We start from the raw sequence: 25,134 nt of genomic DNA on the forward strand, positions 1-25,134 counted from the left end.
AGATTTAAGTGAAGCACACAGAGCAATTCTATAAGTTCATACTTAAAAGATATAAGTGAAGCACATGAAGTATTCTATAAATCAATTAAGGGCTATATCATACTAGCATGGTTCTTAAAGGAAAAACAAAAACACAAATGACACAAATCATGTGAACAAAACAAAAGCCGAGGTATACCGATATTTGTTGAAGAAGAAAGATGGGATGCCAACCAGGGCATCCCCAAGCTTAGATGCTTGAGTATCCTTTGAAATATTTACTTGGGGTGCCTTGGGAATCCCCAATCTTGAACTCTTTCCTCTCTTTATTCTTCTCATATTGATAGCTCCTCTATCTTTGAACACTTCATCCACACAAAACTTTAACAAAAACTTTGTGAGATCCGTTAGTGTAATAAAGCAAACTACCACTTTAAGGTACTGTAATTAACTCATTATTTATTTATATTGGTGTTAAACCTACTGTATTCCAACTTCTCTATGGTTCATACCCCCCGAAACTAGCCATAGATTCATCAAAATAAGCAAACAACACGCGAAAAACAGAATCTGTCAAAAACAGGACAGTCTGTAGTAATCTGGAAGTTCAGTAAACTTCTGTAACCCCAAAAATTATGAAATAAATTTGAAAAATTAAAACATTTGTACAGAAGTAATGTGCAAAAAGTTTCAGATCCATTTGACCTTCCAGTAAAAAATGTAAAATCACGCGCTACAGCCAAAGTTTCTGTTTTTGTACTGCACATAGTAAACAAGCAATCTAATCATCCTAAAACCAAAGCTTGGCACATTATTTTTATAGTACAATGGATATACACAAGGGTATAATTATTTACAGAGAAACTTCCATGAAAAATTATACATTGTTTCCGTGAGCATGAACACAAGTGCTCAAGGTCGACCCTCACTTCTTCAATGCGTAACTTTCCAATCACTTCTCTTTTTTTGAAAAACTTTTTAGGCATGAGAGGCAAGTAATTTTTTTTGTATTTTCATTATTTTAATTTTTTTTGTATGTTTCACCCACAACTAAACATAAACTAAAAAGGAAAAACAAAAACTACTTAGTGAAGAAAGCAAACAAGCATACACGAAAATATCAACCCCACGCTATTGCTCCCCGGCAACGACGCCAGAAAAGAGCTTGATAATCCCCAAGTGCAGGGAATCATCGTAGCAATTTCCAAAGGTGGAAGTGATAAGTATGGAGTGTCGAACCCACAAGGAGCTAAAGGTAAGATCAATATTCTCTCAAGCCCTATCTGCCACTGATACGACTCTACGTACACCGATGTTTGCTTCCAACTAGAAACGAGAAATAAAACTACGTTGTGGGTATGAAGAGGATAACTTTGCATGGTATTGGAGAGCTAAAATATAAGAGTAGGTGATGTTATCATAAAGTTAGAATATATTACTAAATATTATAAATAGCGAGTGTGGAATAATGATGGATCGGTGTGCGGAATTGTCCTAGGCAATTGTTAACAAGACAGGTAATCACTATTGCAATTTCATATGAGGGAGAGGCATAAGCTAACATACTTTCTCTTCTTGGATCATATGCACTTATGATTGGAACTCTAGCAAGCATCCGCAACTACTAAAGATCATTAAGGTAAAACCCAACCATAGCATTAAAACATCAAGTCCCCTTTATCCCATACGCAACAACCCCCTTACTCGGGTTTATGCTTCTGTCACTCAAGCAACCCACTATAAGCGAATCATAAACGTATTGCAACACCCTACAGCGGGAATCCCTCACGCTTGCACGACACGGAGGGCACAATAGGACAGCACCAAAATAAAACATACAACTCATACCAATCTAGATCATCAATCAACCCAAAGACAAAGGATATCTACTCAAAACATCATAGGATGGCAACACATCATTGGATCATAATATGTGGCATAAAGCACCATGTTCAAGTAGGAATTACATCGGGGTGCTGGAGAGTGGACCACATAAAATAGATGAGGATGGTGATGATGATGGTGATGTTGATGAAGACGATCACCGCGGCGATGATTCCCCTCCCGATGGCACTCCGGCGCCACCGAGAGCGAGGAGGAGAGGTTCTCCCCCTTGTGCTTCCTTCTCCATGGCCTCCCCCCTAGATGGGGAGAGGTTCTCCCTCTGGTCCTTGGCCTTCATGGCGATGATGGCCCCTCCGGGATCCTCCTCCATAGCCTCCGGTGATGATGGCCCCCTCCGGCAGGGTACCAGAGAGCGCCTAGCTTGATTTATCATGGCTACAGAGGCTTGCGGCGGCGGAACTTCCGATCTAGGTTATTTCCCGAAGGTTTCTGTATTTATAGGAGAAGTCGGTGTTGATTTCACGTCAGGGGGACCTTCGGGGAGTCCACGACGCAGGGGGGCGCGCCCCCCACCCTCGTGGGGCCCCCGTGACTCCCCTCCGGTAGATTTTTTTTCCAGTATTTTTCATATTTTCCAGAAAAAATCTCCGTTGATTTTCATCGCATTCCGAGAACGTTTATTTCCGCACAAAAACAACACGACGGTAGTTCTGCTGAAAACAGCGTCAGTCCGGGTTAGTTCTAATCAAATCATATCAAAATCATATAAAAATATTGTAAACATGGCATGAATACTTCATAAATTATAGATACGTTGGAGACGTATCATTAAGCTAACGGATGGGTCTTGTCCATCACATCATTTTCCTAATGATGTGACCCCCTTATCAAATGACAACTCATGTCCATGGTTAGGAAACCTTAACCATCTTTGATCAACGAGCTAGTCAAGTAGAGGCTCACTAGGGACTCAGTGTTTTGTCTATGTATTCACACATGTATTAAGGTTTCCGGTCAGTACAATTCTAGCATGAATAATAAACATTTATCATGAATAAGGAAATATAAAATAACAACTTTATTATTGCCTCTAGGGCATATTTACTTCAGTAAATCGGTAAAAGACATCATAGATCACACCATATCTACTAAACAGTACGGTTACGACGTTCGGACACACCATTACGCTGTGGTGTTCCAGGTGGCATGAGTTGTGAAACTATTCCATATTGTTTTAAATGAAGGTCAAACTCGCAACTCAAATATTCACCTCCACAATTAGATCGTAGAAACTTTATTTTCTTATTACGATGATTCTCCACTTCACTCTGAAATTATTTGAACTTTTCAGATGTTTCAGACTTGTGTTTCATTAAGTAGATATAGCCATATCTGCTCAAATCATCTGTGTAGGTCGGAAAATAACGATTCCCGCCGCATGCCTCAACACTCATTGGACCGCATACATCGGTGTATTATTTCCAATAAGTCATTGGCTCGCTCCATTGTTCCAGAGAACGGAGTTTTAGTCATCTTGCCCATGAGGCATGGTTCGCAAGTATTAAATGATTCATAATCAAGTGATTCCAAAAGACCATCTACATGGAGTTTATTCATGCGCTTTACACCAATATGACCTAAACGGCACGGCCACAAATATATTGCACTATCATTATCAACTTTGCATCTTTTGGCATCAATATTATAAATATGTGTATCACCACAATCGAGATTCAACAAAAATAGACCACTCCTCAAGGGTGCATGACCATAAAAGATATTACTCATATAAATAGAACAACCATTATTCTCTGATTTAAATGAATAACCGTCTCGCACTGAACAAGATCCAGATATAATGTTCATGCTCAACGCTAGCACCAAATAACAATTATGCAGGTCTAAAACTAGTCCCGAAGGTAGATGTAGAGGTAGCGTGCCGACGGCGATCACATCGACCTTGGAACCATTCCCGGCGTGCATCGTCACCTCATCCCTAGCCAATCTTCGTTTAATCCTTAGCTCATGTTTTGAGTTACAAATATGAGCAACCGAACCAGTATCAAATACCCAGGCGCTACTACGAGCATTAGTAAGGTACACATCAATAACATGTATATTTGCTTTGTTCACTTTGCCATCCTTCTTATCCGCCAAATACTTGGGGCGGTTCCACTTCCTGTGACCAGTCCCTTTGCAGCAGAAGCACTCAGTTTCACGCTTGGGTCCAGCTTTGGACTTCTAACCGGGAGTAGCAACTTGCTTGCCATTCTTCTTGAAGTTCCCTTTCTTTCCCTTGCCCTTCTTCTTGAAACTAGTGGTCTTGTTAACCATCAACACTTGATGCTCCTTCTTGATTTCTACCTCCGCAGCTTTGAGCATTGCGAAGAGCTTGGGAATTGTCTTCTCCATCCCTTGCATATTATAGTTCATCACGAAGCCTTTGTAGCTTGGTGGCAGTGACTGAAGAACTTTGTCAATAACACTATCATCTAGAAGATTAACTCCCAGCTGAGTCAAGTGATTATGATACCCAGACATTTTGAGTATGTGTTCACTGACATAACTGTTCTCCTTCATCTTGCAGCTATAGAACTTTTTGGAGACTTCATATCTCTCAACTCAGGAATTTGCTTGAAATATTAACTTCAACTCTTGGAACCTCTCATATGCTCCATGACGTTAAAACGTCTTTGAAGTCCCGATTCTAAGCCGTAAAGCATGGTCCACTGAACTATCGAGTAGTCATCAAATCGAGCTTGCCAGACGTTCAAAACATCAGCATATGCTCCTGCAGCAAGCCTTTCACCTAGCGGTGTATCAAGGACATAATTCTTCTGTGCAGCAATGAGGATAATCCTCAAATTACGGACCTAGTCCGTGTAGTTGCTACCATCATCTTTCAACTTAGCTTTCTCTAGGAACGCACTAAATTCAGGGGAACGGTAGCACGGGCAATTGATCTACAACATAGATATGCAAATACTATCAGGACTAAGTTCATGATAAATTAACACTACAGGAATCAGCTATTTTGCCGTCTGTCATGGCGGACGGCAAAGGCATGAACGGCGGACGGCAAAGGCCTTTGCCGTCAGCCGCGGAAGGCAAAAGGCTCCGGCAAAGTAGGCTACGGTAAACAGCTGCTTTGCCGTCTGCTTCCTGGCGGCTGACGGCAAAGGACCTTTGCCGTCTGCCGCGGACGGCAACGAGAGCAGACGGCAATAATTGTGCTCTCAGTCCGTTAAGTGGCTAACGGCAGGCCTTTGCCGTCCGCCGCGGACGGCAAACTTTCTAGTGCCTTTGCTGTCCGCTTCCGCCTCGCCCGCCGCATCGGCCGCCCCCGCTTCCGCCTCGGCCTGCGGCGCCACTTCCGCCTCGACCGCCGCGTCGCGTCGCGTCGGCCGCCCCGCTGAGGCGCTGCCGCCTGCCCCCTTGGCCGCTGCCGCCTCGCCTGCCCCGCGTGCCCCGACGCCTCCTGCCCCCGCTTCCCGCTGCCGCGCTGCACGCCTGCCGCGCTGCCGGCTGCCGCCTCGCCTGCCCCGCGTGCCCCGATGCCTCGTGGTCAACGCCGCCATCTCGTCTTCCGCGCGCTGCCATCTCGTCTTCCGCGCGCCGCCATCTCGTCTTCCGCGCGGCCATCTCGTCTTCCGTATGCCGCCATCTCGTCTTCCGCGGCCCAGCGCCTCCCTGCCGCATTAAATCCTGGCGCTATAAAACCCGCCCTGCGCGGCGAGTTTGGTCACACCGGCCACCTCCTCCACCGCCCCGCCCCCCTCCTCTCCCTCTTCACACGCGCGTTCTCTTCGCGGGATGGCGTCCACCGACTCGGACTCCGACGGCGCGGCACCGGGCGGCCACTGGCCGTCGAGCCTCACGTTGGGGCAGACGGAGGACCTCGCTCGGTTCGGCCTCTACGTGCCACCGGCGGCAAAGCTGTCGCGGCCGTGGAGGATCTCCACGGACGGATTCCCCACGCAGGGCATACCGGCGACGCCGGCAGAGCTTCGCGCGCACCCCGGGGGACGCTACAACCGGAAGGGCCGCCGCCATTTTTGGAAGGGCAAGCGGTTCGACGACGTCATCGGCGCCTTCAAGCGCGCCGCCCGAGGGCTCCCTGTCGGTGATCTCTCTCGTGGAGCCGGGCCCTCCCAGCCGCGCAGGGCACCCGCTCCCAACCCCGCCCCAGCAACCCCGGCCGAGGTTGTGATCCCGCCGGAGCAGGCGGCGCTCCAGCAGGACGGCGACCCGGAGGACACGCCCGGGCTCCTCGCGATCCTAGCGCAGTCAGCGGAGGAGGCCGCCGCGGCGGCGGCGCTGGAGGCCCAGGAGGAGGCGGCGCTGCAGGCGGCGATGGCGGCGCAGCAGGCGGCGCTGAAGGCCCAGGAGGAGGCGGCGCTGCAGGCGGCGATGGCGCCGCCGGAGTGGCAGCAGGCGCCGGCGGCGGAGGAGGAAGAGGATTCGGACGACGTCCCGGTGGACTGGGACGACGTCGCGAACCGGTCCAGCAGCGACGATGACGGCGGCAACGGCCCGGCCGTGATTGACCTAGATAGCGACGCCGAGTAGTTTTTTTACTATTTATGTACGAACTACTTTATGTACGAACTTTTTTTAGTGTGTTGTTTGCGGCCCTAAAACTAAACTAAAACTAAACCTAAAACTAAAAAAACAGAAAAAAAGGAAAAAAGGGGTAGAGCTCACCTGAGGCAGGGCCGGTGGAGGAGGTCGCCGGTGGAGGAGGGGGGCGGGGCGGTGGAGGAGGTGGCCGGTGGAGGAGAGGTGCGGGGCGGCCTGGGGCGGCGGCGCCGGGCCCGGGGCGGTGGGGCGCGGGGGGGCCGGCGCGCCGGGGCGGCGGGGGGCCGGGGCGACGGGGCCCCGGGGCGGTGGGGCCGGGGCGCCGGGCGGCGGCGGCGGTGGGGTGGGATGTGGGGTGGGATGTGTGGTGGGATGTAGTGCGCGTCGGCGAGGAGAGAGAGGGAGAGAAGAGAGTAATGGGCGGGGGGTACGGGCCGTTAGGTAGTCTCCTCTTTGCCGTCCGCCACTATTTGTCGTCCGCCCTTTTGCCTCTTTGCCGTCTGCTGGCAGATGGCAAAGAGGTGGGGCTTTAAGTTTTCCCCTAACGGGCGGGGGGTGGGGGCCACCTCTCTCTTTGCCGTCCGCCAGCGGACGGCAAAGAGCCCGCAGATGGCAAAGAGCTTCTTTGCCGTCTGCCACTTCTTTGCCGTCAGCTAGCAGACGGCAAATTAGCTGATTCCAGTAGTGTAAGTTCAATTAATCAAATTACTTAAGAAGTCCCACTTAGATAGACATCCCTCAAGTCATCTAAATGATACGTGATCCAAATCAACTAATCCATGTCCGATCATCACGTGAGATGGGGTAGTCATCAATGGTGAACATTTTTATGTTGATCATATCTACTATATGATTCACGTCCGACCTTTCGGTCTCCAGTGTTCCGAGGCCATGTTTGTACATGCTAGGCTCATCAAGTTTAACCCAAGTATTCCGCATGTGCAAAACTGTGTTACACCCGTTGTATGTGAACGTAGAACGACGAGACGAATCCGGATACGCAGCCCGTTCGTTCACCACACACCCCTAACATATCGAACACGCAACTTTCCCCCTCTGGCTCATCTCTCCGAAAACGCGAAACACCGGGAATACTTTGCCGGATGTTTCCCCCCTTCGCCGGTATCACCTACTACCGCGATTGGGCCCCACTAACAACGCTCATTGTCATGTCATGCATCGTCATGCATATGTTTGCATTATATTTATTGTTTCTTCCCCCTCTTCTCTCGCCAGACTCCGATACCGACGCTGCTGCTGCCCAGTTCAACTACGGAGCTGAGGACCCCTCCTACTTGCCAGAGCAACCAGGCAAGCCCCCCCTTGATCACCAAATATCGCCTATTCTTCTCTATACTGCTTGCATTAGAGTAGTGTAGCATGTTACTGCTTTCCGTTAATCCTATTCTGCTGCATAGCCTGTCTTTGCCACTACTGTTGTTACCTTTACCTGCAATCCAACATGCTTAGTATAGGATGCTAGTTTTCCATCAGTGGCCCTACATTCTTGTCCGTCTGCTGTGCTATACTATCGGGCCGTGATCACTTGGGCGGTGATCACGGGTATATACTCATATACCCTATACATGATACCTGTGGTGACTAAAGTCCGGTCGGCTCGTAGGAGTACCCGCGAGTGGATCTTGTGGCGGAGCGACAGGGCAGGTTAAGACCACCTAGGCGAGAGGTGGGCCTGGCCCTGGACGGCGTCCGCGGTTACTTCAAAATAACACGCTTAACGAGTTCTTGGTATTTGATCCGAGTCTGGCCATTTGGTCTATACGCACTAACCAACTACGCGGGAACAGTTATGGGCACTCGACGTCGTGGTATCAGCCGAAGCCTTCGTGACGTCAACGACTGAGCGGCGCGCCGGATTGGACTGGAACGCCTACTAGGCTAGGTCTGCTTCCGGCCGCGTACGCAACGTGCAGGTGTGCAATGGGCGATGGGCCCAGACCCCTGCGCGCATAGGATTTAGACCGGCGTGCTGACCTCTCTGTTGTGCCTAGGTGGGGCTGCGACGTGTTGATCTTCCGCGGTCGGGCATGACCCAGAAAAGTGTGTCCGGCCAAATTGGATCGAGCGTGTTGGGTTATGTGGTGCACCCCTGCAGGGAAGTTTATCTATTCGAATAGCCGTGTCCCTGGGTAAAAGGACGACCCGGAGTTGTACCTTGACCTTATGACAACTAGAACCAGATAATTAATAAAACACACCCTTCCAAGTGCCAGATACAGCCCGGTGATTGCTCTCTAACAGGGCGACGAGGAGGGGATTGCCGGGTAGGATTATGCTATGCGATGCTACTTGGAGGACTTCAATCTACTCTCTTCTACATGCTGCAAGATGGAGGCTGCCAGAAGCGTAGTCTTCGACAGGACTAGCTATTCCCCCCTTATTCTGGCATTCTGCAGTTCAGTCCACCGATATGGCCCTTTACACATATACCCATGCATATGTAGTGTAGCTCCTTGCTTGCGAGTACTTTGGATGAGTACTCACGGTTGCTTTCCTTCCTCTTTTCCCCCCTTTCCTTTCTACCTGGTTGTCGCAACCAGATGCTGGAGCCCAGGAGCCAGACGCCACCGTCGACGACGACTCTTACTACACTGGAGGTGCCTACTACTACGTGCAGCCCGCTGACGACGACCAGGAGTAGTTAGGAGGATCCCAGGCAGGAGGCCTGTGCCGCTTTCGATCTGTATCCCCGTTTGTGCTAGCTTCTTAAGGCAAACTTGTTTAACTTATGTCTGTACTCAGATATTGTTGCTTCCGCTGATTCGTCTATGATCGAGCACTTGTATTCGAGCCCTCGAGGCCCCTGGCTTGTATTATGATGCTTGTATGACTTATTTATGTTTTAGAGTTGTGTTGTGATATCTTCCCGTGAGTCCCTGATCTTGATCGTACACGTTTGCGTGCATGATTAGTGTACGATTGAATCAGTGGCGTCACAGTATTTGACATGAAGAAAGCAATAGAAATAAAACTGAACGATCATTATGCTAAGCTAACGGATGGGTCTTGTCCATCACATCATTCTCCTAATGATGTGATCTCATTATCAAATGACAACTCATGTCAATGGTTAGGAAACCTTAACCATCTTTGATCAACAAGCTAGTCTAGTAGAGGCTCACTAGGGACACGGTTTTTGTTTATGTATTCATACATGTATTAAGGTTTCCGATCAATACAATTCTAGCATGAACAATAAACCTTTATCATAAATAAGGAAATATAAAATAACAACTTTATTATTGCCTCTAGGGCATATTTCCTTCACTAGATGCATGCTAGATAGCGGTCGATTAGTGGAGTAATAGTAGTAGATGTAGGCAGGAGTCGGTCTATTTGTCTCGGACATAATGCCTATATACATGATCATTGCCTTGAATATCGTCATAACTATGCGATTTTCTATCAATTGCCCAACGGTAATTTGTTTACCCACGGTATGCTTTTTGTTCGAGAGATAAGCCTTCATGAAAACTATGACCCCCGGATCTACTATTATCATGTATAAAATCCAAAAATACCTTACTGCAATTTATTTACCGTACTTTATTTTATGTTTTATTTATCTTTCTATCACTAACATATTTGATCCTTACAAATAACCATGAAGGGGATTGTCAACTACTTGATCGCGTTGGGTGCAAATATTTGCTATTTTGTGTGTAGGTGTTGTTAACGAGGTTTCGCGTCGTTCTTCTACTGAATTGATAACCTTGGTTCTTAACTAAGGGAAATACTTATCTCTACTATACTGCATCATTCTCTCCTCTTTGAGAAAATCCCAACGCAGCTTACAAATAGCAACGACGTACAATCGGAGAAAAAAGAAGACTAGTATGTTTTTTATATATTTTTTGTATCAGCCATTCTACGTCCAGTTGTCTATCTATTATACTAGCATTTATCTTCCTCGATATTAATCAGATTTAAGATGCATTTTGAGTGTCTTTATTAAGGAAAAATCATGTTATGTGAGGCTATTTAGAATGCCGACGCTTACACCGGGCGCTAGCTTTAATTCCTAGCCCCCTAAAAAAGGATTAATTCCTAGGCCGTTAGTTATGGTTTGAGTTTGAATCGAGTAAATTGGCTAGCATCGATTCTAAAACGAGAAGGGAAGGGGCCCGCTTTCCCCAATCTATTTGTTATCTGCGTGTAAGGGTTCTCGACGTTGATCCACGACATGGAAAGGAGTGGGAACTTGAGTGGAGTGCGCGTGTCCTCTGGTGCATTGCTAATGTTCCATTTGTTTTTATGATGTTGAAGAGTGAGCGTTCAAGGATATTTTTGTGCTATATGAAAAATGCTCTGGGTAGAGTAATTACAACCACAAGTGGCAAACCGAGGGCTCTAAACGCCCATGGACGCGTCCAGACGCATCCACAAACAGTGACCGGACAACACATAAAATTTGTCCTTCACAACTGGATCATCAAACCGAAACCTCAAATCCATATTGTTCTCATGCAACGTACCTCCGTAGCTAAACATATGTCATCGGACTACCAAAAATACGCAGCCTACCCTGTCAGGCTGCCCAAATTTCTTTTTCGCGAAAATATGCTACAAGGGCAGCCGTCGGTGGATGTTTTTTTGGTTCAAAACCGTATAAAACGGCTAGGCCCTAAAATAGAGTTGCCGTTGAAGAAGCTCTAACAAGACGTCATCTGTAAGACTTGTACATCAGATGTAAGTTTATTTTGTACTGATAAGTTTCAAACACTTTTGAGGAACAAACTGTTATTTATCAGTTTCATGGCTATGCAATTGGGAGCGATGCTCCTACATTTGAAGAAAAAAATTGTCTGGTACTACCACAAACAGTAAGCATAGCCGAGCTACACTCATCGGCAAGCTCCAGGATCATATGCAAAATATTCTCGGACATCCATCACTCATGCACAGATATACAGTACAAAACATGCTACATCACGAGAAAAAACAACCTCTTCTCGTTGCGCCGCTGCTTCAAAACCCCTCCCCCCAGAAGATGTCCTGCGACCCGAACTGCAAGTCCTGCTGTAATCACACATGAGACAAGGAGATGAGTCATGAGAATTGAGAAATATGCACCTGAAAACGCGGCGGTACTCGGTGCACTTACGGGGAAGATATCCGGAGGCGTTCCGAGGTCGGGGAACCCCTGAAGCGCCTCCACGTCAAGAGGCAGGGCCTGCCCCTCAGGGTCAGGGTAGGCGGCGTCCAGCGTTCCGCCATGTGGCAGGCGTTCATCCAGGCCAGACAGTGGTGCATCCTCGAGGGCATTCGAATGCGATGAGGTTCCAGCGAACCAAGAGGCCATATGGGAGAAACCCGGAGGTGTTCTGGGGTCGGGCAACCCTTGGAGAGCGTCCAGGCCAAGAGGATAAGGCTGCATCTCAGGGTACACGGAGTCCGGGGTTGCACCGCGTGACGGGCGTTCATCCGGGCCAGATAGCGCTGCGTGCTCTTCCTGCCACAATTGCAGCGGTAACATGAATGACAGTGAAATGAAGGAGTTATAAGTTATAACAGTTTACAAGGTCACCCGCAAAAAAATAATAGTTTACAAGGTGACAGCACAATACTTGAGGGGGGTATCTTAGCAGCAGAAAAGGTAAAATGCATGTCCTATTTAAGACGTGATTTGGGTTCATGGAAAGACTGGCACACAAGCTCAAAGGTTTATTGTAGTAATCAGGTAGTGAAGGAGTTTGAAAGGCTTGATAATATGCAGTACTACTCTAAGTTGTTAAGCATTGATCTTTATAAGGAATTAAAAGCTTCTGATTTTTTGTGAGACTGTTGGATGCACTCTTAACATTCAGAGAAAATTTTCATGTATAGTAGGAGTATATTGTTATTTTTGTACAGTATTTTTTTTCAAAAGGAGGATAACCCCCTGGCCTCTACATCGAGTTTGTACTGTATATAGCAGTTTACATCGAGTTTCTACTGTATATAGCATCTGTACTACATGAACCTACAGTTGAGAATAAACTGTTCAAACGGTGGGATCCTAGTATTGTAAGGCATTGTTTTAGGGGCTCCCAATAATTCATCCACAGATCAGTATTGTTGATCCTTACTCTATAATTCTACAAGCCAAAGTATTTTATAACATGGTCCATAAAGTTAGACAAAAGCTTTCACAAAGTTGATGACAGTTTCATTGGTCAATGAAGATTTACCTGATTCTGCTTGGTTCTGGATGGGCTACTGTTTGGGGGACGAGGCTGCGGAGGGTATGTCATTGGGGTTGTAGGATCGATTTCCCTAGCAAATGGACCAGATTCTTCATTAACAGGGCACATTACAGGTTGCTCATCTTTATTTGACTGATAAAAGACTTTAGAAACAACAAGCTCCCCATGCTTTTCATCTTGATCTACCCCAAGGTGATACTGATGCATTGTCCAATTAGTTTTTGTACGCGAGGTGACACCGTCTTTCCTAGAACGCATGATAAGAACCAATATTTTCTTCCACCCTTTTATGACACCGTTATTATCTAAGATTTCTTTGGATTTTCCAGTTTTGTGCCATCTGAAATGCACATCACAAACAACATGGTCACTGTTGCTAATCTTGCGACGCTTGCGCTGGCCAACATCGTATGCATTTGATATTTTGTGGAAGAAATGAAGGTTTCTCCCATCCATCTTGGTACCTACAGGGGTATATGAGTTAACTAACCAAGAATTACTCCGAATAGTCTGAGCTAGCTATTTAATTTAGAAGGCCATGATAATAACAAGTCTAAAATAAGAAACATGTACCAGGGAGATTTTCAGGATGTGTATAGCAGATTCCTTCAGCCTCCTCTATGGTTGGAATAAAATCATCTATTAGCTCATGGGACGGTGCCCTGCCAACCTTTCCTTCTAAATGTTCAAGCAGTTCGAGACCAGTTGGATCAAATTTAACACCAGCGGGGAGTCCTGGCCACTGTGATAAGTCCTGTAGTACAAAGCATGAAGTGCAACCACAAGATTCCAAGAAATCATGAGATTTTTAATGGTTGGAAACTAGAAGAGAACCGAGAATAAAAGTAAATGCAACAGTCATGTTAAATAGTTAATGGCACTTACATCAATGTGGTATTTGCAGTTTGGGCACTCAATCTGGCTAGGCGGGGGATGAGTTGGGTTTCTTATCACCGCAACAATTGTCGTGACCAATGAACTGATGAATCTGTGAGATAAATCTATTTTAGTAATCATCTTTTGATGCCTAACAGATAACAAATTTAATCAACAAAACATAATAAATGTAGCAACTAAGCTAAATGGAAACATATGAGATAACTTTTACACAAACAGGCATCTATCTCAATTCTAGGTTCAATCATAGGATATTAACTGACATAAACATATTTAAAGGGAAACGCTAATGCTCTGTGGCTGATCGCTTGGAGAGTTCCGCCACCCGCGCAACTGTTGGATCACCTTGATCCATGCGTTGTCATGCACGCTCGCACACAGTCCGTTATTTCCCTTGCCTACCACGTACCATTTTACTTCATCTTGCAACAACAGCGGCATTGCAAACCATGGCGGCGAACGACGACTGCAACTTAGACAAGCTTTTGCAACATCAGCTCTGTTGCAAAAATACTGCAACAAAACCTCTGTTGCAAAAAAAAATCTACGACAAGAACTCTGTTGCAAAAAGGTCCCATGACACCACCTATGTTGCAAGAAATATATTCTGCAACATAACTTTTGTTGTAAATGTTTCCGCAACAAGACCTTTGTTGCGAAGTAGGGGGAGACTTTGAGCCACTGGATTGTGCCACATACAACGACTCGCGAGGCGGCAGATCTTTTTAAAAGATCCACGGGCCAACGCGTAGCTGCCCCCATATTTAAAGCCACCTAATCAAGGATAGTCATGTTCACTAACTCGGTGAAAAATCATAGGAATGAAGATATAATTAGTTATGATAAATTTGATAGATTAACACTTGTTTGCAAATCTTTTGCCTTGCATTGCTATTTTCAACGTATTTAGCCAGAGACAAAAATATAAATTCAATTGCATTGTTATGTTTCAGAAGAAACAGGAGAGTAACGCAGAGCATTGATCTGCACAGTCAATGATTTAAACAACAAGCAACATATCGAATGATGATCAGGTTGGCAGAGTGTCACCGACAGTTTGCAGCGAGCAGCAGTGGAATCTATGGCGCTCCCATTAAACCTGCAGCAAACAGAAACCTGAATAAGTTAAATCCTGAATCAGCAAGCATTAAACAGCGAGGCTACGCAGAAGAGTTGTGAATAAGTTTTCACTGGCAGATAGAGATGGAGGGCCCAACAGCGAACATGTTCGAGATGGCACACAGGCAAGTCGATGATCCTACAGCACAAATCTGCAATTTCTCTACCCCCTCATCTTACTCCTTGGCCGCTACCACTACCACGGCCGAGAGCTTGTAACAACAGAAACATCTTCGCTGCGACCAGATCAGTCTCCACTAAACAGAATAGAGGGGAACGGAACAGAACCCTTGTCTGCTTCCTCCTCCACCACCACCTCAAGCAGATCGATCGTGAAACCCCTGCACCACCGCCGCTGCAACGACGAGTAAAACCGGGCCGGATTCACGACGGCGGCCTGGAGGCGCTACCCATCTCTGCTTCTGTCTTCTTTTTCCCGAGAACTTCACAGCTTCCTTCGAGAGGAAGGCCCCTCCGCCGCCATCGCAGTCCCAAAAAGAAAAAAAACCGCACCGCCACTGCAACGACGAGGGAAACCTGGCCGGAATCACGTCGGCGGCGTCACAGTACTGGGCTGCTCTGCTCTCCGACGATCTCGCACTCATCGCTCCGTCAGACTGACGACATCTCCTCTGCCACGCGCTCAAGCTAAGGCTATCAGCAGCCGGCCTCCTCCAAAACCACGCGCCGGAATCCACCACCCGCCGAACAATCGCGACGCCCCTCCGGGTGAAACCGAAACCCAGCCCCCTCAAGACACAGATAATACCCCCAGACCGCGTGCGTGAGAGGATAAAACAAACAAGATCCAGAGCAGCAGCAGCAAAAAAAAAAAAGGACAGAGAGGACGAGCCGAGAGTTGGAGACCAGAAACAGAGGCCCGACGCGGCGTACTTACGCTGCCGATGCCATGGCAGGCGCACGGCCGAGCCGCGACGGCAGGATTGGGGATGGCGGTGACAAACTTGAGAGCGGAACGGGGAGCGAGAACCGAGAAGAGAGGAGTGTGCGAGGAGGAGCAGGGGGGGAAGTGTCCGAGCCTGCCAAGCGCGCGGCACTAAATAGGCGACGGCTGAGAAGGACCGGGACCACCGGCGCCTGTGCAAAATGTTTTGTCCACTGCAACAAGCAAACCCCCCACCCCCTGCTCTGTAGGCTCGGGAGGACTGTGAGCTCTGGGTTCTGTCGCTCCGCGGGAAACTGGGCTCGGCCGTGGACTCGGCTTGCCATGGTCTCCGCTCTGCTTACTGTTGGTTTCTTTTCTACGAGAGGGAACTCTCTGAGAAGCCTTTTGGGATCAGTACTTTGCCTAATGAACCCTAAAAAAGAGTAGTATAATTTTTTTAACAGGCTAAAAAAGAGTGTACTTTTTGCACTACAAGGGAGTGATTTCATAACAAGGGAGGATAATCTATCTCTTGGTAAGCAAGGGAAGTGAGTTATGCCATGAAATAAAAACAAGACTTTGTCCAATTCCCTCAAAAGTGGTCCATCCATACTACTTCATTCCAAAAAGAAGTTGCGAAAACTGCGTGCGCGGCGTGGTGTGTGTGTGTGGGGGGGGGGGGGGGGCAGTAGCCGTCGCTACACGTGGAGGACCGAATGGACGGGGCGAGGTTCGGGAGTAACGTGCGCGTTCTTAGGATCAGGATGCGGGAAGACCGAAGCGGGTGCTATTTTTAGCAGTATATAAATGCATCATGAAACGGACTCATGAGTGTCTTCTTTTGCGTAATTCGCGTGGAGCGTTTCATGCCTCTTTAGGGATAAGTATTCAGTCAAAACCCGAGTTTCCGTCCTCTCAACGAGAGTGATTTGTGCGGAGAGGCTCTGTAACGCTTAATGCAACTTTGCTGATAACCCACTCAAGTGGCCGAGGCAGTGTGCTTGTAAAGTCTGATCTCACTTCGCCGCTATAAAAATCCAAACTCACAGCCAGCCGTTGTCGTTGTGTGCATGTGCCACTACTACTCATAAGAAGCATGTTGGTGCTTTGAGACCGGCAGTACCATCAGGAGATGACATATTTGTTCGGAGGGGATGCAAGCGACAAATTGAGATGGTAGCACACAAGACAGTCTGTTTACCCAGGTTCAAGTTCTGCCTAGGGAGGTAACACCCTACTCCTCCCTCTGGTGATTGTATTGCTCGAGTGCTCAAGGCAATCAATGTTTCTTGTGTTATAAGCTCTCGGGCATGGCGGCGGACAAGGAGGAAGATGAGGGGTAGGTAAAAATCCTAGCCAAATGGCTCTAGAATGCCATGTCCCTCTCTTGGTTCCCGCCCTAACTCACATTATATACTCGGTCGAGATAGGGTTACATCACTCGGTCCAGTCCAAGATGGGCTTGCGCCACTAGAACGACCCGGACCAAGCCGTACATTCCTGAGGGCCAGCCGTCCTATCTCTTGAGATAGAATGGTGATCAGCTGGGACCTCGATCTGAGTAGCTGATTTGGCCCAAGAGGGCACTGTAGGGCAGTGAATTCTGTCCATAGTTGAAAGGATCGATATGGTTGACTAGAGGGGGGGTGAATAGGACACTACCTATTTTTATCTTTTCTTATCAAATTAGGTTTAGCAACAAATAGGTTGTCTATATATGCAACTAGGTGAACAACCTATATGATGCTAGCAACAACAACACACGCAAGCAAGCAAGAGATAAAAACACAAGTAAAGCTTGCACAAAGTAAAGGTAAGAGGTAACCACAAGTGGAGCCGGTGGAGACGAGGATGTGTTACCAAAGTTCCTTCCCTTTGAGCGGAAGTACGTCTCCGTTGGAGCGGTGTGGAAGCACAATGCTCCTCAAGAATCGACTAGGGCCACCGTATTCTCCTCACGTCCTCGCACAATGCAAGATGTCGTGATTCCACTAGTGGTGCCCTTGAAGGCAGCAACCGGACCTTTACAAACAAGGTTGGGGCAATCTCCACAACCGAATTGGAGGCTCCCAACACCACCGCGAAGCTTCACCGCAATGAAATGTAGCTCCGAGATAACCTCAACCGTCTAGGCTGCTCAAACACCCCAAGAGTAACAAGATCCACAAGGGATTAGAGGGGGGAATCAAATTTCTCTTGGTGGAAGTGTAGATCCAGGCCTTCTCAACCAATCCCTAGGAAATCAACAAGATTGATTGGCTAGGGAGAGAGATAGGGCAAGAGAAAGCTTTTGAGCAACAATGAAGCTTGGGGAGCGAGAGGAAGAAGACTCACTTATATAGTAGGGAAAGAAATCCAACCGTATGCCCCTTTAGCCCGTGCACAAGCGTGTTGGGAAACGTTGCATGTTTTACGAAAAAAATCTATGCACACGCAAGACCTATCCATGGACATGCATAACAACGAGAGGGGAGAGTGTGTCTATGTACCCTCGTAGACCGTAAGCGGAAGCGTTTATCAACACGGTTGATGTAGTCCTACACCTTCACGATCCGCCCGCTCAAGTACCGGACGTACGGCACCTCCACGTTCAACACACGTTCAGCTCGATGACGTCCTCGCCTTCTTGATCCAGTAAGACGGGCGAAGTAGTAGATGAGTTCCGGCAGCACGACGGCGTGGTGACTGTGGTGATGCAAGTATCTCCGCAGGGCTTCGCCAAGCACTATAAAAATATGACCGAGGACGAACTAAAGGGAGAGGGGCGCCACACACGGCCAGGGAGTCGTGGTCTGTGTTGCCCCTCTCCCTCCTCTCATATATATAGGTGGAGGCGGAGGGGAGGCAGCCCCTAGAGCGACCCAAGTGGCCGGCGGCTACCCTAGGGCGCCTGCCCTGGTCGAATCCCCCCTTCCATATTTGTGCATGGGGGGAGGAAAGGGGGGCTGGCTGCATTTGGGGTGCCTCCCCTTTCCTTCCCACCCTTTTTGGTGCGTGGGCAAGGGGTGGAGGGGTGCACCAGCACTCTTGTGGGCTGGTGTGCTTCCCTCCCTTTGGCCCATAAGACCCACCGCCTGTCGGTGGCCTCCCGGAACCCCTTCCGGCACTCCGATAAAATACCCGGTACTTCCTAAACCTTTCCGGTGACCAAATACTATCGTCTTATATACCTATCTTTACCTCTGGACCATTCCAGAGCTCCTCGTCATGTCCATGATCTCATCCGGGACTTCGAACAACATTCAGTCATCAACTCACATAACTCATACAATACTATATCGTCAACGAACGTTAAGCGTGCAGACCCCTACGGGTTCCAGAACTATGTAGATATGACCGAGACACCTCTCCGGTCAATAACCAATAGCGGAACCTGGATGCCCATATTGGTTCCTACATATACTACGAAGATCTTTATCGGTCAAACCTTATGACAACATATGTAATTCCCTTTGTCTGTCGGTATGTTACTTGCCCGAGGTTCGATCGTCGGTATCTTTATACCTAGTTCAACCTCGTTACTGGCAAGTCTCTTTACTCGTTCTGTAATACATCATCTTGCAACTAAATCCTTTGTCACTTTGCTTGCAAGGCTTCTTATGATGTGTATTACCGAGAGGGCCCAGAGATACCTCTCCATGCATGGAGTGACAAATCCTAATCTCGATCCATGCCAACTCAACAGACACCTTCGGAAATACCTGTAGAGCATCTTTATGATCACCTAGTTACGTTGTTATCTTTGATAGCACACAAGGTATTCCTCTGGTATCCGGGAGTTGCATGATCTCATAGTCAAAGGAATATGTATTTGACATTAAGAAAGCAATAGCAATAAAGTGAACGATCATATGCTAAGCTAACGGATGGGTCTTGTCCATCACATCATTCTCCTAATGATGTGATCTCGTTATCAAATGACAACCCATGTATATGGTTAGGAAACCTTAACCATCTTTGATCAACGAGCTAGTCTAGTAGAGGCTCACTAGGGACACGGTAGTTGTTTATGTACCCACACATGTATTAAAGTTTCCGGTCAATACAACTCTAGCATGAATAATAAACCTTTATCATGATTGAGGAAATATAATAATAACCATTTTACTATAGCCTCTAGGGCATATTTCCATCAGTCTCCCACTTGCACTAGAGTCAAAAATCTGGATTACATTGTAACGAATCTAACACCCATGGAGTCTTGGTGCTGATCATGTTTTGCTCGCGGAAGAGGCTTAGTCAATGGGTCTGCTACATTCAGATATGTATGTATTTTGCAAACTTCTATGTCTCCATCCTTGATCTTTTCACGAATGGAGTTGAAGCGTCTCTTGATGTGTTTTGTTCTCTTGTGAAACATGGATTCCTTCGCTAAGGCAATTGCTCCAGTGTTGTCACAAAGGATTTTCATTGGACCCGATGCACTGGGTATTACACCCGGATCGGATATGAACTCCTTCATCCAAACTCCTTCCTGAGCTACTTCCGAAGCAGCTATGTACTCCGCTTTAGACGTAGATCCCGCTACGACGCTCTGCTTGGAACTGCACCAACTGACAGCTCCACCATTCAATATAAATACGTATCCGGTTTGTGACTTAGAGTCATCCGGATCGGTGTCAAAACTAGCATCGACGTAACCATTTACGATAAGCTCATCATCACCTCCATAAATGAGAAATATATCCTTGGTCCTTTTCAGGTACTTTAGGATGCTCTTAACCGTTGTCTAGTGATCCACTCCTGGATTACTTTGGTACCTCCCTACAAAACTTATGGCAAGGCACACATCAGGTCTGGTACACAGCATAGCATACATGATAGAACCTATGGCTGAGGCATAGGGAATCACTTTCATGTCTGACTCAATTTCATACCTTGTAACATAGGCAAGAACCCTTTCTTTGACTGGTCCATTTTGAACTTCTTCAAAACTTTGTCAAGGTATGTGCTTTGTGAAAGTCCTATTAAGCGTCTCGATCTATCCCTATAGATCTTGATGCCAAATATATAAGCAGCTTCACCGAGGTCTTTGCTACCTCTTGAGCATGCGTTGGTTTTCCCTTGAAGAGGAAAGGGTGATGCAGCAAAGTAGCGCAAGTATTTCCCTCAGTTTTTGAGAACCAAGGTATCAATCCAGTAGGAGACTACACGCAAATCGCCTAGTACCTGCACAAACAATCAAGAACCTTGCAACCAACGCGATAAAGGGGTTGTCAATCCCTTCACGGCCGCTTGCAAAAGTGAGATCTGATAAAGATAATAAGATAAATATTGTTGGCATTTTTGTTGAATAGATTGAAACTAAAGATTGCAAAATAAAATAGATCAGAAACTTATATGATGTAAAGTAGACCCGGGGGCCATAGGTTTCACTAGTGGCTTCTCTCAAGATAGCATATATTACGGTGGGTGAACAAATTACTGCCGCGCAACTGATAGAAAAGCGCATAGTTATGAGAATATCTAGGCATGATCATGTATATAGGCATCACGTCCGTGTCAAGTAGACCGAAACGATTATGCATCTACTACTATTACTCCACACATCGACCGCTATCCAGCATGCATCTAGAGTATTAAGTTCATAAGAACAGAGTAACGCATTAGGCAAGATGACATGATGTAGAGGGATAAACTCAAGCAATATGATATAAACCCCATCTTTTTATGTCGATGGCAACAATACAATACGTGCATTGCTGCCCCTACTGTCACTGGGAAAGGACACTGCAAGATTGAACCCAAAGCTAAGCACTTCTCCCATTGCAAGAAAGATCAATCTAGTAGGCCAAACTAAACCGATAATTCGAAGAGACTTGCAAAGATATTAAATCATGCATATAAGAATTCAGAGAAGAATCAAATATTGTTCATAGATAAACTTGATCATAAACCCACAATTCATCGGATCTCGGCAAACACACCGCAAAAAGTATTACATCGAATAGATTGTTGGGGAACGTAGTAATTTCAAAAAAATTCCTACGCACACGCAAGATCATGGTGATGCATAGAAACGAGAGGGGAGAGTGTGTCCACGTACCCTCGTAGACCAAAAGCGGAAGCGTTATGACAACGCGGTTGATGTAGTCGTACGTCTTCACGATCGACCGATCCTCAGTACCGAACGTACGACACCTCCGTGTTCAGCACACGTTCAGCTCAGTGACGTCCCGCGAACTCATTGTCGGTGTCAAAACCGGCGGATCTCGGGTAGGGGGTCCCGGACTGTGCGTCTAAGGTCGATGGTTACAGGAGACAGGGGACACGATGTTTACCCAGGTTCGTGCCCTCTCTATGGAGGTAATACCCTACTTCCTGCGTGATTGATCTTGATGAATATTAGTATTACAAGAGTTGATCTACCACGAGATCGTAATGGCTAAACCCTAGAAGTCTAGCCTGTATGACTATGGTAATGAGTATATCCTTTCCGGACTAAACCCTCCGGTTTATATAGACACCGGGGGTTGGATCTAGGGTTACATAGGGTCGGTTACATAAGAAGGAATCTTCATAGTTGGTCGCCAAGCTTGCCTTCCACGCCAAGGAGAGTCCAATCCGGACACGGGTATAGTCTTCGGCCTTCATGTCTTCACAGCCCATCAGTCCGGCCCATTTGATAACAGGCCGGACGACCGAGGACCTCTTAGTCCAGGACTCCCTCAGTAGCCCCTGAACCTGGCTTCAATGACGAGGAGTTCGACACGCAGATTGTCTTCGGCATTGCAAGGCGGGTTCCCTTCTTTCCGAACTCCAAGATATTCTTCGGATGCGATGATAGTATCCGCACCGGTCACTCACACCATACACAACCGCAGAGAGAATATAATTTTACACGAGTCCAATCCGCTGACAACTTTTTGTAGCACGACATTACGTTTGACCAGTCATAATTCCAAACCGTTTTTGTGTTCGCCGCTCCATGTTCCGAGACGCGGTTGCCATTGGCACGTCTTGTCAAAGAAGAGATCGTGCCCCCTCATTGTGGGATTCTCATCAATGCGGGTATGGGTAACCCAACCGTGCCGTTTACACAGGCCTGGGAATAGGCGAGCTTTTAGGGCGAGTGGGGAGGCGCTTGATATTCACGGCCTTTATAAGGGATAAGGATTTCTTTCTTTACCCACACCCTTTCTCTTCTTTAGCCCTTCCGTCCTTGAGCTCCAGCGCCCAAGCTCTAGCTTTTCCTCGTTCGAGAAAGCACTCCAAACATGTCCGGATCTGGAGCTGGAGGCAAGTGGATGGCCTCCTCTGTTAAGAAGAAGGACATCACGGAGCTCCGAGAGGCCGGATACCTGGCCAAGGAGATTGCTCACCGACTCCCGGTCAAAGGACAGATCGTCCCCACTCCGGAGCCCCATGAGAGGGTTGCGTTTCTCATGCACTTTGTCCGCGGGCTGGGATTCCCTCTCCACCCGTTCATCCGTGGACTGATGTTTTACTACGGGCTAGACTTTCATGACCAAGCCCCCAACTTCATTCTCAACATCACGGCATTCATTGTCGTGTGCGAGGCCTTCCTCCGCATCCCACGTCATTTCGGCCTATGGCTGAAGACCTTCAATGTGAAGCCGAAGGTGGTGAGCGGCCAACAAGCAGAGTGCGGAGGCGCCATGGTGGGTAAGATGCCCAACTTTACCTGGCCCGAAGGCTCTTTTGCGGAGACGGTAAAGGGGTGGCAATCGGGGTGGTTCTACATCACCGAGCTGCGCGACACTGACTGGGCGGCGGCCCCCGAATTCCGATCCGGAATCTCGATGCGGCTCACCTCCTGGCAAGAGAGGGGCCTAACCTGGGGTCCCTCGAATGAGCTGACTGGGCTCCAGACGTGCGTCCAAAACATGATAGATAGGAAAATCAAGCTCATCAACGTGATCCAGGTCATGCTCATTCATCGGGTCCTTCCGTGCCAACGCCGGACTTGCTATCTGTGGAGTACGATCCGGCCAAGCACCAGACGCTACTAGAGCTCTTCGGCACGACGCACGAAGACATCTGGAAAGTACTCTTCAAGGCCGGCGAGACACCACCGCCCACGACCGAGGATCGCGGGCTCAGCTTAAAACGCCAGGCTAATTCGGTAAGTTCTTTCATGTTTTCAGGGCATACCCTTTACTAGCATATTTTGAGGAAAAAGCCTAAGCCTTCCTATCCATGTTTTCAGGCCTGGGTCGAGGTAGCAGGGGGGGATTAACTGTCCAGCTCCGCTGCCCGAAGACCCCGAATTCCCATTACTGATGAAAATGTTGTTTCCAGCACCTTATGAGGTGTCGGAGAAGACGGCCAAGAAAGCGGCCAAAGGGGACCGGAGGGGCCCTCGCCGAAAAGGCGCTCCGGACGTGATGTCCGAAGACGAGACTCGCTCTTGGTCCACCGAGGACGATGACGAGGAGGAGGAGGAGGAGGAAGATGACTCCCCACCCGAGGTGGGGAGGAAGAAGAGAGCGGCCTCCACGAATCTGGAGGCGAAGGCGCCCAAGAGGGGGAAAGGCTCCCTCGCGGATAACTCCGCGTGGGATGTTGATAGCAGTCCAGAGCGACCTCCCCGGACCAAGCCTCGGGCCGCATCGTAAGTATCAAAATCTTTATGCACGCCCGAACGTCTGGCCTTTCCGCCTTGTAATATTGATATGTTTGAATCATGTTATTGCAGTCCGGCTCGGGACAGTTCTCCGCGATCTTCATCAGAAGGTTCGCTGGACCCCAAGGAGAGGGCCAACATGTCACCGCCGCCCACTTACTCTCCCTCAGCCAAGGGTGATGACGAGGAGGCATCCCGAAGGACCTCCTCAGACCGGGGGAAGGCTCCGGAGATCGTCAGGGTGGCGCCCCAGGATGACTCCCGGGCCGCCGGTCATATGGGGGAAAGAGCCCCTATGGAGACGGATGATGCGGGCCGAGTTCTATTCGGCCCTCAGCCGGATTTTGTTCCGGAGACCTATACGGCTCCGGAGTCCGGCGAACGGCCTTTCCCGAAAAGAGGGGGTGTGCCGCCAGTGACCTCTGTCCAACCGGAGGCACCGGATCATCTACTAGAAGCGCTGCAAGGCGCTTCCATTGTGGATGAGCACCGTGCCCATATGGGTATGGTGATCGAAAAGGTTCAGTCCGCCAAAAACTGACTAACCGAAGCCTGCGCTAGCCTTCTAACAGGCTTTGAGGTGAGTAATGTAGTTGTAAGAAGAATATCACAGCATAGACAGTAGCCCATGATGCTCTGTTCGGTGTTCGGAAAGAAAAAGCCGAAGAAAGGATCAAAAATAATTTTTGCAGGAGTCTAACATGAGGTGTCTATGTGAATAAGCAGGCCTCGCTGCGGGCTGCTACCGCTCATAATGCGGAGGTCTCCGGACTGAAGCAGAAACTGGAGCGGGCCGAGGAAGAGCTCGGCATCGTGAGAAGGAGCTGGAGGATAGCCAAGGTATGCAGTAACCTGCGTGTTCATTTAATAAGGATGAATAGTCTGTTCGGGCTCAAGTGTCATGAACTTTATTAGCGGCCACGACCGAGGTGGTGACCCTCAGGAAGGCGTTAGCCGAGGCCGAGGACAGTGTGGCCAAGGAACGCGCCGCGCGTGAGAAGCACGAGGCCCTGGTTAACAAGGCCCGGCGGGAGCTC

General features: G+C 48.1%; 1 pseudogene; it reads right to left on the reverse strand.

Annotated features, from left to right (window-relative positions):
* Positions 1–11,179: 11,179 nt before the first annotated feature.
* Positions 11,180–15,653, reverse strand: LOC123049514 (uncharacterized; annotated as a pseudogene).
* Between the last annotated feature and the right edge of the window lie 9,481 nt (positions 15,654–25,134).

This window comes from Triticum aestivum, chromosome 2D, assembly GCF_018294505.1.
Source record: "Triticum aestivum cultivar Chinese Spring chromosome 2D, IWGSC CS RefSeq v2.1, whole genome shotgun sequence".
Lineage (NCBI taxonomy): Eukaryota > Viridiplantae > Streptophyta > Magnoliopsida > Poales > Poaceae > Triticum > Triticum aestivum.